This window comes from Danio rerio, chromosome 20, assembly GCF_052040795.2.
Source record: "Danio rerio strain M-AB ecotype USA chromosome 20, GRCz13ab, whole genome shotgun sequence".
Classification (NCBI taxonomy): domain Eukaryota; kingdom Metazoa; phylum Chordata; class Actinopteri; order Cypriniformes; family Danionidae; genus Danio; species Danio rerio.
This window is the reverse complement of record NC_141040.1, coordinates 27,904,338-27,916,726: the sequence shown is the minus strand read 5'-3', so window position 1 is coordinate 27,916,726 and position 12,389 is coordinate 27,904,338. Positions and strand designations below refer to the sequence as shown.

General features: G+C 36.6%; 1 protein-coding gene across 3 annotated transcripts in view; it reads left to right on the top strand.

The window, feature by feature from the left end:
• bach2b (BACH transcriptional regulator 2b) overlaps positions 1 to 12,389 on the top strand; it is a 147,522-nt gene that overhangs the window by 65,250 nt on the left and 69,883 nt on the right. The window contains exon 1 of one of the 3 annotated variants that reach the window (XM_087298218.1): positions 9,817 to 10,015. The exons of the other annotated variants lie outside the window; for them this stretch is intronic. The gene's annotated coding sequence lies outside the window, so the exon portion shown is untranslated. Of the gene's footprint in view, positions 1 to 9,816; positions 10,016 to 12,389 lie in introns of those variants that run through there. 3 annotated transcript variants of the gene reach the window in all.

The following is a 12,389-nucleotide window of genomic DNA, read 5'->3' as shown; positions in this document are numbered from 1 at the left end:
AGACTGTTCAAACAAACATATTGAGCAGATAAAGTGACACAGCTGTAAATGACCACACACCAACACACACACATGTGGGGCGAGCACAGTGCTGTCAAATGATTTTATAAGCTGTATTGTGTTGGAACACTGTAAAACACGCATGGTTTTACACAATTCATTTTGTTCCTACACTATTGAAGTGGATTTAACATAAAACAATTAAGTTGTCCCAAAAACCTCAAGTTGTCCTCAAAACCCCTTTTAGCTTATCTTAAATAAGTAGTTTGACCAAGCAGTTATAGGCTGCATTTACACTGCATGCTTCAATTGACTTAATTACAATGTTTTTTTCTCTCATGTGGCACAGATCGGATATGACTCATGTTGGAAAAATTTACATGGATTCCAATTTACTCAAATCAGATTCAGGCCTTGTTCATATGTGGAAATTTATCTGATATGAATCGGATCTGTGCCCTCGTGTCGGTAGTGTAAGCAGGTAGATCAAATTTTCACCTGCAAGTCGCGTGTCACTAAAAACCACAACGATTGACGTCAAGTCTGATGCTTTCCTTTCGGAGCAACATCCGCCACGTAATCAATATAAACTAAAATGGTTGCATACATCTGTGCATAAATCATGCCATGGACATTATATGAGGATGCCTAATGGTTTAAAGAAGCCTAGATTTTAAAAAAAGATGGTAAAATGACAACTTTTTCAGTCATAAACTATAGTAAAATACAAAAGAATTTTAAAAAAGGAAGCCTGCAAACAGATATAATACATGAATTGAGAAAAGAGCGTGTTTTTTTTATTATCAGCTGTCAGTCAGAGCCCCCCGCTCTTTTTATTATTATTTTTTTCTCCTAATATTGCACCTTTTGCCATTTGTCGTGTAAATGCAGATAATCGGATACGAGTCGCTTTTAAAAATTGATGTAAGCTGGTCATCAAAAAAATCAGATGCAGCCACAAAATCGGAATTGACCATCAAGATCTGCAGTGTAAATGCAGTCTTAGGGGCCAATCACACCGAATGCACTTTTTGCATTGAAAAGCCCCTTTTTTGAATGATTTACTAATGACCGAGAGCGTTTTGCGCACTACTTATGCGCCCTGCACGCCTCGCGTTTTAACTACCAACTGCGCAAGCGTTTTTTCTCTTGTGTGGCTTGCGCTTGCAGTTGAAAAAAGTCAACTCTGAGGGGAAAAACCGTGTTACGTCACTCATGTGCGTCTTTTTTAATTCTCCAATCAAATGAAAGCAGATGCTGGGTTTCTATTGAGGTTCTTGCAGTGTTTGTGTTGTCAAGACAACAACAGAGACTTTTGAAAATGGAGGAGAGACTTGTGATTGCTCTTTTGATTTATCTGGAGATGTATGACTTTACAAATCTTGAACATCACAATAATATTAAATTCTTTTAATTATATTAATATTAGCAGCAACACTCTTGCACAATACACGGCTGATTCAGTCATTGCTCTAAGGTCATCATGTAACGCTCTAATCTCAGCTAACGTAAGCCCTCGATGAAAGAGAGTCTATTCTTTCTCTATCAAGCTGTCTGCCCCTTCCTTTTGACATTTAAAAAGTGAATGAAGTCACAGAACAGTAGATAAACGAATACTGAAAGACAAAAAACTTTTCAGTTTTTTGGGAGAAAACCATGCACACAACTACACCTGAACAATCAGCTAAAACTTTTTTGAGTGAAGGCTGTGGAATGTTATTTTAAAATTACAGATGAAATATGATCCTGTCATTGTTATAATGACATTTTGTGATCAACATGTATTATTAATCTATGAATTGTCTATCCGTTCATCAAAAGTTTGAGAACACTATGATATTTTTGGAGAATTTGCTCGCCATTTTTATTTTAAAGTACAATATTAATCATATTTGATAATATTATAAGCTTTTTTAAGTGGCTTATTTTTTATTTGTTTTATAATGTAATTTGCAATGTAATTCTTGTGTTGGTAAAGCTGAATCTCAGCATCATTACATCAGTCTTCAGTGTCACTCGATCCTTTAAATTCTTAATCATTCTGATATGCTGATTTGCTGCTCAAGAAGCAAGAGTTGGCAGAGTTTTCTGGTATAAATGAGCTGTTTTGAAAATGCAAAAGAGCTGTGGGTTCTGCTTTTTTGGGCTGTTTATGTAATATACCGTAGCCGCCAAAATCTGTAGGCAAATGAAAGTGACAGTAATACTGATGTGTTTTGATCCTTGGGATGAACACCTGGCAGTGGATGTACTGCTCAAAGAGCAAGTGAAATAGAGACAAATGAGGTGCACGATTGATGTCACTTCACAACCTAGAAATGAGACGTTTTAATACACAGGATTTTTGCCATGTAAGAAGTACTAAGTGCTCCTTTAAGATATAATTCCTTAGTTCATAAAAAGAGAGTGTGTATCCCCGCATAGAATGATTCATAGTATCATCGGAGAGTTTAAAAAGGATTCATATTTCATTACTGAGCATAATCTCCATTTAGTGTGGGAATTCACGTCCCTGTTTAATAAAGTGCGCAGATTAGCCAGCTTTCACAGTCAGCCGTTTGTTTATCTGCAGAGTAACACTGAGTCACAAAGGGACTGGATGCCACACATCCCAGTGGATGATGCTGATTTATTTTTTTCTCTCTTTATGGTGGACAAAAATCCTGACCAGTGTGGATGACCATGTACCATATTCCCTCTATGCACTCAGTAATCATCCCTGGAATAGTTATACGTCGGATAATATGACTGTAAATCTTAATGGCACAGTTATTAACCTAAACGTGAGACTGGAAAAATCCAGCAAATGCAGGTTCCAGGTGCCCAGAATGTATAATGAAAGATCAAATAAAAACCTCCAACATACTTTTTTCCTCATTCCTTTCCCGCGTAAATCATGCTTTTTTTCCCCTCTCATCTCCGCAGTCTGAGCCATAACAAATCCATTGAAGGATTTAAAGCGCTAAAAATAGGCACTTACGCAGAGCGGGACTTAGTACGCTGCCTCCTTCATAAACAAACAAGCGTGGATGTGCTCCGCTGGCCTAGGCGGACCCGTCTGCCCTGGGCTACAGGGACTCATTTGTGGCCTGTGGGAGGTTGACCTCGGTCAGGCGCTGTCGGATGCATGAGTCCCTCTCGCAGACATGGAGGCTGTTGTCCAACGCGTGGGAGCAGCAACACCACAGACGGACCAAAACGCTTAATGATGCTAAACCGCATCCGTGGCTAGTGGCACGCACTGGCCCTCATTTTCTGAGAACTGCACCCAGACCAGACCAACTACACTGGACTGGACCAAGCAATTTCAGACAGGCTAAACTGCTGCATCGCCCGTCTGCAAATAGAAACAACTTCTGTGAGCATTTTCACTGAGGTTGAAACGAGCATTGGTCACTACTACACAGTTCACAAGAGGACGTTTTCTTTTCTCTTTCTGTGGTCTTGCTCATTTGTCATCCTCTTTCTGTCTCACACTTTCTTTCTTTCTTTCTTTCTTTCTTTGAGATACTGTGATGAAGTCTTTCCAGGTGTCTTTATGACTAAGCACTCGAAGAATCACAAAAAAATTGGGGTGGGTTTGTTTGCAAAATTTATTTGATGAAGGAAAAAATTAAATTTCATTCATATTTTATTTGTGTAACTTTATTTTAAAAAAGCTCACAGTACTCTCTTTAAAGAATGGTCCCCTTAAAAGTGAGTATTATCTTTTAACTTAAATAACACATTAGGCCCTGTTTACAGATGTTATTAATATGGATTTTAGTCAGTCTGGTCAATGATACATACAGCTGTAAATTGTTTTAAAACATTTTGATCTTGACCTATTCAACCTCTTTCAGTGGTAAAAAATGCATTTGTTTTTAAATGTAAACACTTATGTGCTCAAATGTGTTTAGACAACCACAAAAGACCAGCTCTGAGATTAACCAAATCACAAACCAAATGACTTGCTTTTAAAAAAACTTATTTATTTTTTGGCTGAATTATTTATTTATTTTATCTCTGATTCAGTCTAATTAAATTACAATTGGTCACCTTGGAATCATAAGGTTCTATCTGATTTCTGAATAATTTTGATATAATGAGCTTCAAAGTTTTTGCATTCCATATAGCAAACAGTACGTGTGTAACATTTATTTTTAAAATTAAAAGTCTTAAAATGTAAACAACTTATAAAAAACATCCTTTAATGTAAATTAGTTGTCATTTAATAATAATAATATGTCAATAACTAAATTTTGACAAAAAATATCAGATAGAACCTTATAATTCTAAGGTGACAAATTAGTAATATTTTGACGGCTTCTCTGTGGTTTCCAGCCTGTCTTCACTGTAGCACTGAGTCATCCAGACCAACTGTAATAGACTCTTTAATTCCGTCGGTCTTTAACATACGGCTAAATGACTAATCCAAGTCCCAACTGAATCATTCAACTTCATTCTTGTCGTCAATTGTTTGGAAATGTACGGTCATAAGTAATATCATGATTACTTTATGAATAAGAAAGAATTTCTTATTTTTCTTATAAATCCATCTTTTTCTTATAAGTCATTTTCATGAAAATTTCTTCTGTGTACATAACACATGTGACATCACTAGTAAAAAATCTTGCAAAAAAATTTCCAGTTAAGTTATTATAACAATTGAATCAAGATTGGAGTTTCAAATTTTCATAATTTTCTGAATGTTTCAAGAGTTCACACTTATATTAAGCACAGATATTGCTTGATAATAATAGCATGTTTGCCATGCTGTCCTGGGAGAGAACCCTGAGCTCGGAGCTAATTGCCGCCTTGTCAATGAGCATGTAAGGAGGTAAGAGATCAGGTAGTTCTCGGGAGCTCCTCCTGGTAAAGGAGGAAAAGGTGGAGATGGGGTGGATGGGGGTATTAGTTTGTGACTTTATATTTAAGTTAGCTCTATCATGATTTTTAAATGAACTAAATAGCATTTGAGCTTTTTACGTCAGATTTATAAAAAAATCTGACTTGATGTCTAGGAAGAGTCATGTGATCTGTGATTTAAAAAAACATGATTCAATTTGATGACAAAATTGATTAGTGAGCTAACAATAGTGCAAAATCTAAAATATCCTCATTCATTTAAAAAAAATTTTTGGTTAGTAACATTTATGAACACGATTACCACAAATGAACATGACATGAATTAATGCATTAGGTAGCTAATTATTTGGGATCAATCTATATTTGAAAGAAGTTATTAATTTGTTATTAATTTATTAGTCAATTAAATTGTGTTGACACAGTGGCTCAGTGGTTACCACTGTCGCCTCACAGCAAGAAGGTCGCTGGTTTCAGTCCTGGCTTGGTCAGTTGGCATTTCTGTGTGGAGTTTGCATGTTCTCCCCATGTTCGCGTGGGTTTCCTCCACGTGCTCCGGTTTCTCCCACAAATCCAAAGACATGGGGTTGAGGGTGAATTGAGTAGGCTAAAATTGTCCCTAGTGTGTGTGTGTGTGTGTGTGAATGAGTGTGTATGGATGTATCCCTGTACTGGGTTGCAGCTGGAAGGGCATGTGTAAAATATATGATGGATAAGTTTGTGGTTCATTCCGCTGTGGTGACCTCTGGTGAATAAAGGGACTAAGCCAAAGGGGAATGAATAAATGAGTGAGTGAATGAATGAAGGAACTTGCCATGGATTAAAATTAATAAATGATGCAGGATTGTTCATCATTTTTCTTATTTTAACTAGTATTTATCATCTCATATTTAACATTTACCAGTGAAACGTTTTCTACAGCCAGAAAAAAAAAAACTGTTTCCGTTTCAAACTTTTTAGTTTTCAACAATGTATTCATCACAGTTTGTTGTTAATTATTTGCAATCTCAGTTGCAAGCCACGATCTTTGACCAGTCAATGTTTGTCTTATTGTCATGCTTATAAAAATGACTTGTAATGTGATATTTTACTTGGCATAAACTTGTGAACCTCTATAGTTCCTTGCAATAAAGGAATGCACATTAAGTCCATGTGGAGCAATGTTGGGTTATGTTTTGGCTCTACAGTTCAGCTGGCCAATACCCCAGAGGGGCCCTTGGGCCTTCTACAGATTCTACCAGTACTGATGGAATTCAGAAAGATCTGCATTGCTATTCTCCCAGGCTACACGCCATGTTATGATTCAGTGTTTTAATCAAGATTAAATCGATATTCTTCAAGATTCATATTGATCTCTCAATGCTGCCGGTGACCCTAAATCAGCTAGAGAAATTCTGTGGCATAATCGGTATGAAAACACATGTTACATCTTTATTGACACAAAACAGGCCTGAACAAATGTGAGTGGGTGGGAGTTGGTGTGTAAAAAACAGCATTATTACAGCCCCCCCTAACTAAATGCTGAGTTTTGTGAAAAAAAGAGGCAGTTAACGGTTAATATTTGAATAGGTCAGCCACAAGAATCCACATCCCAAATGTCAGATGGCTGATAAAGCAAACCCTGTCACCCGCACAAGGCAAGCAGTGGGCAGAAGCCTCCCCCAGTCTGACATCACACTCCACAGGTTTAAGCTGATTTGAATTTTCCATCGTATGTTTATGTGTGTTTGATCAAGAAAGAGAGAGAAATATTTGTCCTCTTGTTCTGAGTCAGCTTTATATGTGTTTAACCCCAAACTCACAGATCTCAGTTGCGCACAATTAGACTCATAACCTTTAAAACTATGATTTATCTAAAGCAGTGAATGCGCACTCGCACGCACCCAGACAAATAGAGGGGAAAAACATGGGCTATGACTTCATGGATCACAAGAGGGGGAAGATGAAAATGAAGGAAGTAAATATTGCCTTGATGTATTGGTGATCTCTTAAAGTGACCTCAATGACATCAGCCAAATGTCTTTAAAGTTTTTGAATGATGAATGGCAAAAATTAGCAATCTGAATAGATAGACCGACAGAAGAAATATGCAGACAGGCACAGATAAAGATAAACAAATAGAAAAACAGAGTAAGCTTACCAACTCAAAAAAAGGAAATGCGTATTTTGGTAGACTAACATTAGGCTGCTGTAAATAGCAGCTAGGGGCCCAAGTGATCAGCTTGCGCTGTATGTGTAGAGGCAACCAGTGTTGTCAGTGGTCTGAGGCTATTGTGGTCCCTCATCAGTCCCCGTCCAGAACCCTGTCTTCTGTCATTTACAAAGAAATCATGTTTTCACACCTTTTTTTTTCTCTTGCTATATTTGTCGCATCTATCTGCTGCTGAGACCCATGAATGGTGAGCTGCCGCTGTTTTGGAAACCTACATGTCTTGCATGTGTGTGTGACGCGCACTGACAAATGCACATCTCTATGCTCTTATATTAGCTCTTAGCATTTTGTCACCAGCTCTGCCAGCACGTTATCTGATCCTAAGGGAGTCCGTTCTCTATTTCTACAAAGTAACTTCCCTAAAAGCTTGCAGGGACTGCATTTTACTCAAAGATAAACAGTATTTGGAGTACTGTAGTGACACTATGTTGACAACCTCAGCCTAAATAGTTCCCTTTTGAATGAATAGTGCTTTGACTTTCTGCAGCACTTGCAGGTTTACGGAACAGGAATAAGCTATTTTATCAATGAGACAGCCATTGTAGTTACTCTGTAAGTACTGGTCAAAAATAATATCACCATTTTTTTTTTATCAGAACACAAGTTCAATAGCTCTGATTAGAGAGAAACCCTTTAAATGGTGCATCTTTCTGTGTTCAGGATTGCCAGATTTTAAACCTAATGGCCTGTCAAAGTTAACCCAATAATGTAAAGTCTAGGGCTGGGCGATTAATCGAAAGAAATGTCGAAAAAATCGACATTCAGAACCTAAAATCGATCAAATTTTTCCAGGTCAAATATTTTCATTTACTTTTCCTACCGTGTGTGGAGTCACGTGACCCTGCTTTGTCAAGGCTAAATTATACTTATTATATTATTCTGATATTATACTTCAGCCAAGCTCACACATACAGTTTTTTTTTTTTTTTGTCATAGTAGTGATGCTGTTCTATTATATTTTATTTTGATTTAATGCCAAATTGCCCAGCCCTAATAAAATCTCTGAAATATGCTATCGCTTCATTCTCATTCATAAATTCTTCTGCATGGCCTGATAGTTAAGTGTTCATTGAATATGCACTTCAGAATCTTGTACAAAGAAGCCATTCAGGGACTTCTCGCCTACTTTTTTTTTTAATAATATGAATTTGGAGGTGACACAATGGCTCAGTGGTTAGAACTGTTGCCTCACAGCAAGAAGGTTACTAGTTCGAGTCTCGGCTGGGCCAGTTGGCATTTCTGTGTGGAGTTTGCATGTTCTCCCCTTGTTCAAGTGGGTTTCCTCTGGGTGCTCCAGTTTTCATCCCAGTTCAAAGACATGCGGTATAGGTGATTTGAATAAACTAAATCGGCTGTAGTTTACGGGTGTTTACCAGTACTGGGTTGCGGCTGGAAGGGCATCTGCTGCAAGAATCATATGCTGGAATAGTTGGCGGTTCATTTCACTGTGGCAACCTCTGAAATAGAGGCTAAGCCGAAGAAAAAGAATGATCGAATGAATTTGGATTTACTACTTGGCTCACATACTATATAGTAGGAAAGTATGCCAATTTAAAATATCCTTTAGGGCCCCTGGACTCACACATAGTGTGCTTACTGTTTCATCATCCTAACAGTGTTTTTAATCATGAATAGAATATAAATTAAGTAGAGTCAAATATTTCAATGTAACCATATAAATATAACTAATATTAAATCTTTAACCTCACAGACTAAAAAAAATCCACAGGAAATGGTTAAAAGTAGCCCAATTCAATGTGAAAACTGCCCACTTTGCATCCCTGATGCCAGATTAAAGAATGTCATGCAGAATAAAACTATGCACATGCAATATATTCAATTGTTTTTTTTTTCCATTCAGAAACTTACGGCACAGTTCATAACCCTGAAAGTGCTCGTGGGTGGCACTAAGTGTCACTTCTTTCCTATGGGGAGATTTTCCATCCGTCTACATTTCCTCTGTTTGGGGTTGAGGTTTTGTGCGAAATAAAATCCTGGCAGCTCTAATATGAACTTGCCATATGTAATTCAATGTGCAGTCGTGCATCATATCTTCCAAAGCGGTCCTCAGTCATAGTGGTGTGTGATATTGTGTTTTGTGTATAATTGGGTTTATGTAACTACATGCATTTTGTTAACAAGTAAGGCATATCTGTGAGGCGGATGCAGTAATGCATTCAATGATTGACAGTAGTTAAAGCTGAACTATATGTGTGTGTGTCTAGAAATGTAAAGTATTTGCTTGAGGTGCTGGAGGGTTATTGTTTCAGTAGGTCATGATTTTTTGGTGTGTGTGTGCTTGAAACATGTTTGCTGAAATACCTGCTAGTGATGCAAACACCACTAAATATAGATGCATGAATGACTTTTGTTCTGCGTGTTGTGTTTTTATTTATTTATTTATTTTTGTAGTGGCTACATTCAGCAGAAAACTATTTACTGTTTGCATGAATATCAAAGTAGTTTGACTTGACTTTTGTTAGCTAGTGTGAACACAACAAATGAGGAGTCACCCCTTTTACAGCTGAATAGATATATAGATAGATAAATAGATCTCTGCACCCATTCAGGCATAGTAAGAGAGTATGTACTGTGTCTGTTACCATATAAGACGTTCATGACTCATGCTGCTTTGTGACCTGCAGTGTGGGAAGTCATGATTCATGCAAGCTACATTTAATCAACCTCAGCTCAAAATACTCTGGCATGCATGCCCCCCCCTCCCCAGCGTGCACACATGCACACACTCAGACACATTCAGAAACGATCAGCTCCACAGATGCCGCTACACTTGTGTCTTTGTGCTTGCAGTGGTCTGAGTTCAAAGTTAGGTTACGGAGATTTAAATCAACATGAGCGTTATTTATTTCAATGGAATGGTTTTGTTTATCATTGGAATTTCCAGACTATCCCATCATCCCTTGCACTGACATGGTTTCGCTGTGACTTCATTCACAGGTAATGCTGCTTCCATATTCGCATTGTTTCTGTGTGTGTGTGTGTGTGTGTGTGTGTGTGTGTGTGTGTGTGTGTGTGTGTGTGTGTGTGTGTGTGTGTGTGTGTGTGTGTGTGTGTGTGTGTGTGTGAGAGAGATATTACATTATTGTTTTATTATATTATATTATTTTTTATTATATTATATTATATTACATTATTTTAAATTATATTATATTATATTGTTCTATATTGTTTTATATTATATTATATTACATTATTTTTTATTATATTATTATATTATGTTATATTATATTATATTATATTATTTAAAATTATAATATATTATATTATATTATATTATTTTAAATTATATTTTATTGTTTTATATTACATTATTTTAAATTATATTATATCATATTACATCATATTATATTATTTTATATTATTTTATTTCATATTATATAATTTTTATATTATATTATATTATATTATATTACATTATTTTATATGATATTTTATTATATTATATTATATTATTTTAAATTATATTATATTATATTATATTATATTATATTATATTATATTATATTATATTATATTATATATGCACTTTTTGGTAAAGCACTTTTTGGTAATGAATTTTAATTTTACAAATGTATGTTCTTGAATATGTTATACGCTATAAAAACACAGTCTGCAAATGTTGATATCTGCTATATTTCATTTACATGTCAGGTCTCAAATTCATGTATATCCTTAAGCAACCTGCAGAAAGTGAACTGTTGACCCATTGAAAAGTAACGATGTGCCAAATGAGTGAGTCAGTCCTCTGTGATCAGCACAAACCAGACTGTGACCTCTGAGTGCCTTTTGCTTCAACCTGACTATTTCATAGTGTCACCCAGATGAACGCCATCTATCTTGAACAGAAGCTTTTTCAGCTGATTGTTTTTCCTAGATGGCTGATCTCTTGTGTGTATTTAGTATTGATTTATACAAAGAAGGTTTCAGTCTATGTGTACCTCAGTGAGAGCAAATGGAACAGTGAGAGAAAACTATTTAAAAGACCCTTTTAATAAGTACACTTACTTTTTAAGTAATAGTATGCATGTTTTAAGAACTAATGTGGTACAAATATAGGCTCTTTAGGTACAAGCATGTGCCTTTTGTAAAGATACTACTCTGGTGACAGCTTTATACCTGTACTTTTCAGTGTATACAACACTTGATTTCATAGCTGATCATTCAAACATGATATAAAAGCATGCAAGGGTCAGTAATGTAGTATATGTGTAACGCTGTGTTGTGGCTTTTGTTGTTTGCACTATGCGATGTGTCCTCAGGCGTTTGGGTTGGTCAGAGATTGATGATGATGACGATGACGCGGTCTGGGCTTCTGTCTGCTCCAGCTGTACAATAACTGAAGCGAAGCCATGCTCCTCTACCTTCTCTCTTATGAAGAAGTCACACACTCACACACACACACACAATCCCAGTCATGAATAATTAACAACGTCTCCGTGTACTCCAGGAAAGAGAGGGATGATGCATTGCTTTCTCTCTCCCGAGGGGTGAAGCAGTAGCAGACAATACTATTGATTTGTGCCTGAGTGAGAGGGTCTTGAATGCATTCAGAGATTGAGCTAGGCTTAATGAACACAGACATGGCTTTATACCGCTACCTTGAACTTATCCACACCGACCCCAATCGCCATCCACACCGTTTTCTAAGGCCTTTATGTTGATGTGACATATTTTATCCTCTTTATTTATGTACTCTAATGTTCCCACAATGAATGCAGTCAGTCCAGATGTGTTAATCACTGAAGTTTGACAGAAAAAGACCCCAGCAGTGCAACAACTTCGCGTCTTTACCCGAGAATCTGTCTCTGTGTCTAAAAATGGAAGGCACAGTGCTCAGGGATAGTTTTTAAACCTCCTCCACCATGTTGCTGTCAAATAAAACAGTTGTAATGCCAATATGCTACAGTAAACAGAAGCTCGAAACACTTGCCCTGCCTCAGAATTGTTATGATTGGTCCACTGCTTTAGAACTGATAAATGGCACTGCATATAAAAGTTGAAATTCTTTCAATTTGACATGGAAATGTGGTAAAGAAATGACATTTATAATAGTCAGGCACCTCAATCAAGCAAATTAACATTGAAAAACCATGGAAATGTATTACATTTGGAATGGAAAAAAAAGCAGTTTTGTATGAATGGTCTCCAATCACTGCCGTTTTAAACAGTGTTAAGATGTGATAGCAGACATTCATTCAATGTATTTATTTTCGGCTTAGTCCCTTTATTAATCTGGGGTCGCTACAGTGGAATGAACCGCAATCCTGCAAACTGCAAATTCCACACAGAAACGTCGAGGCTCGTACCAGCG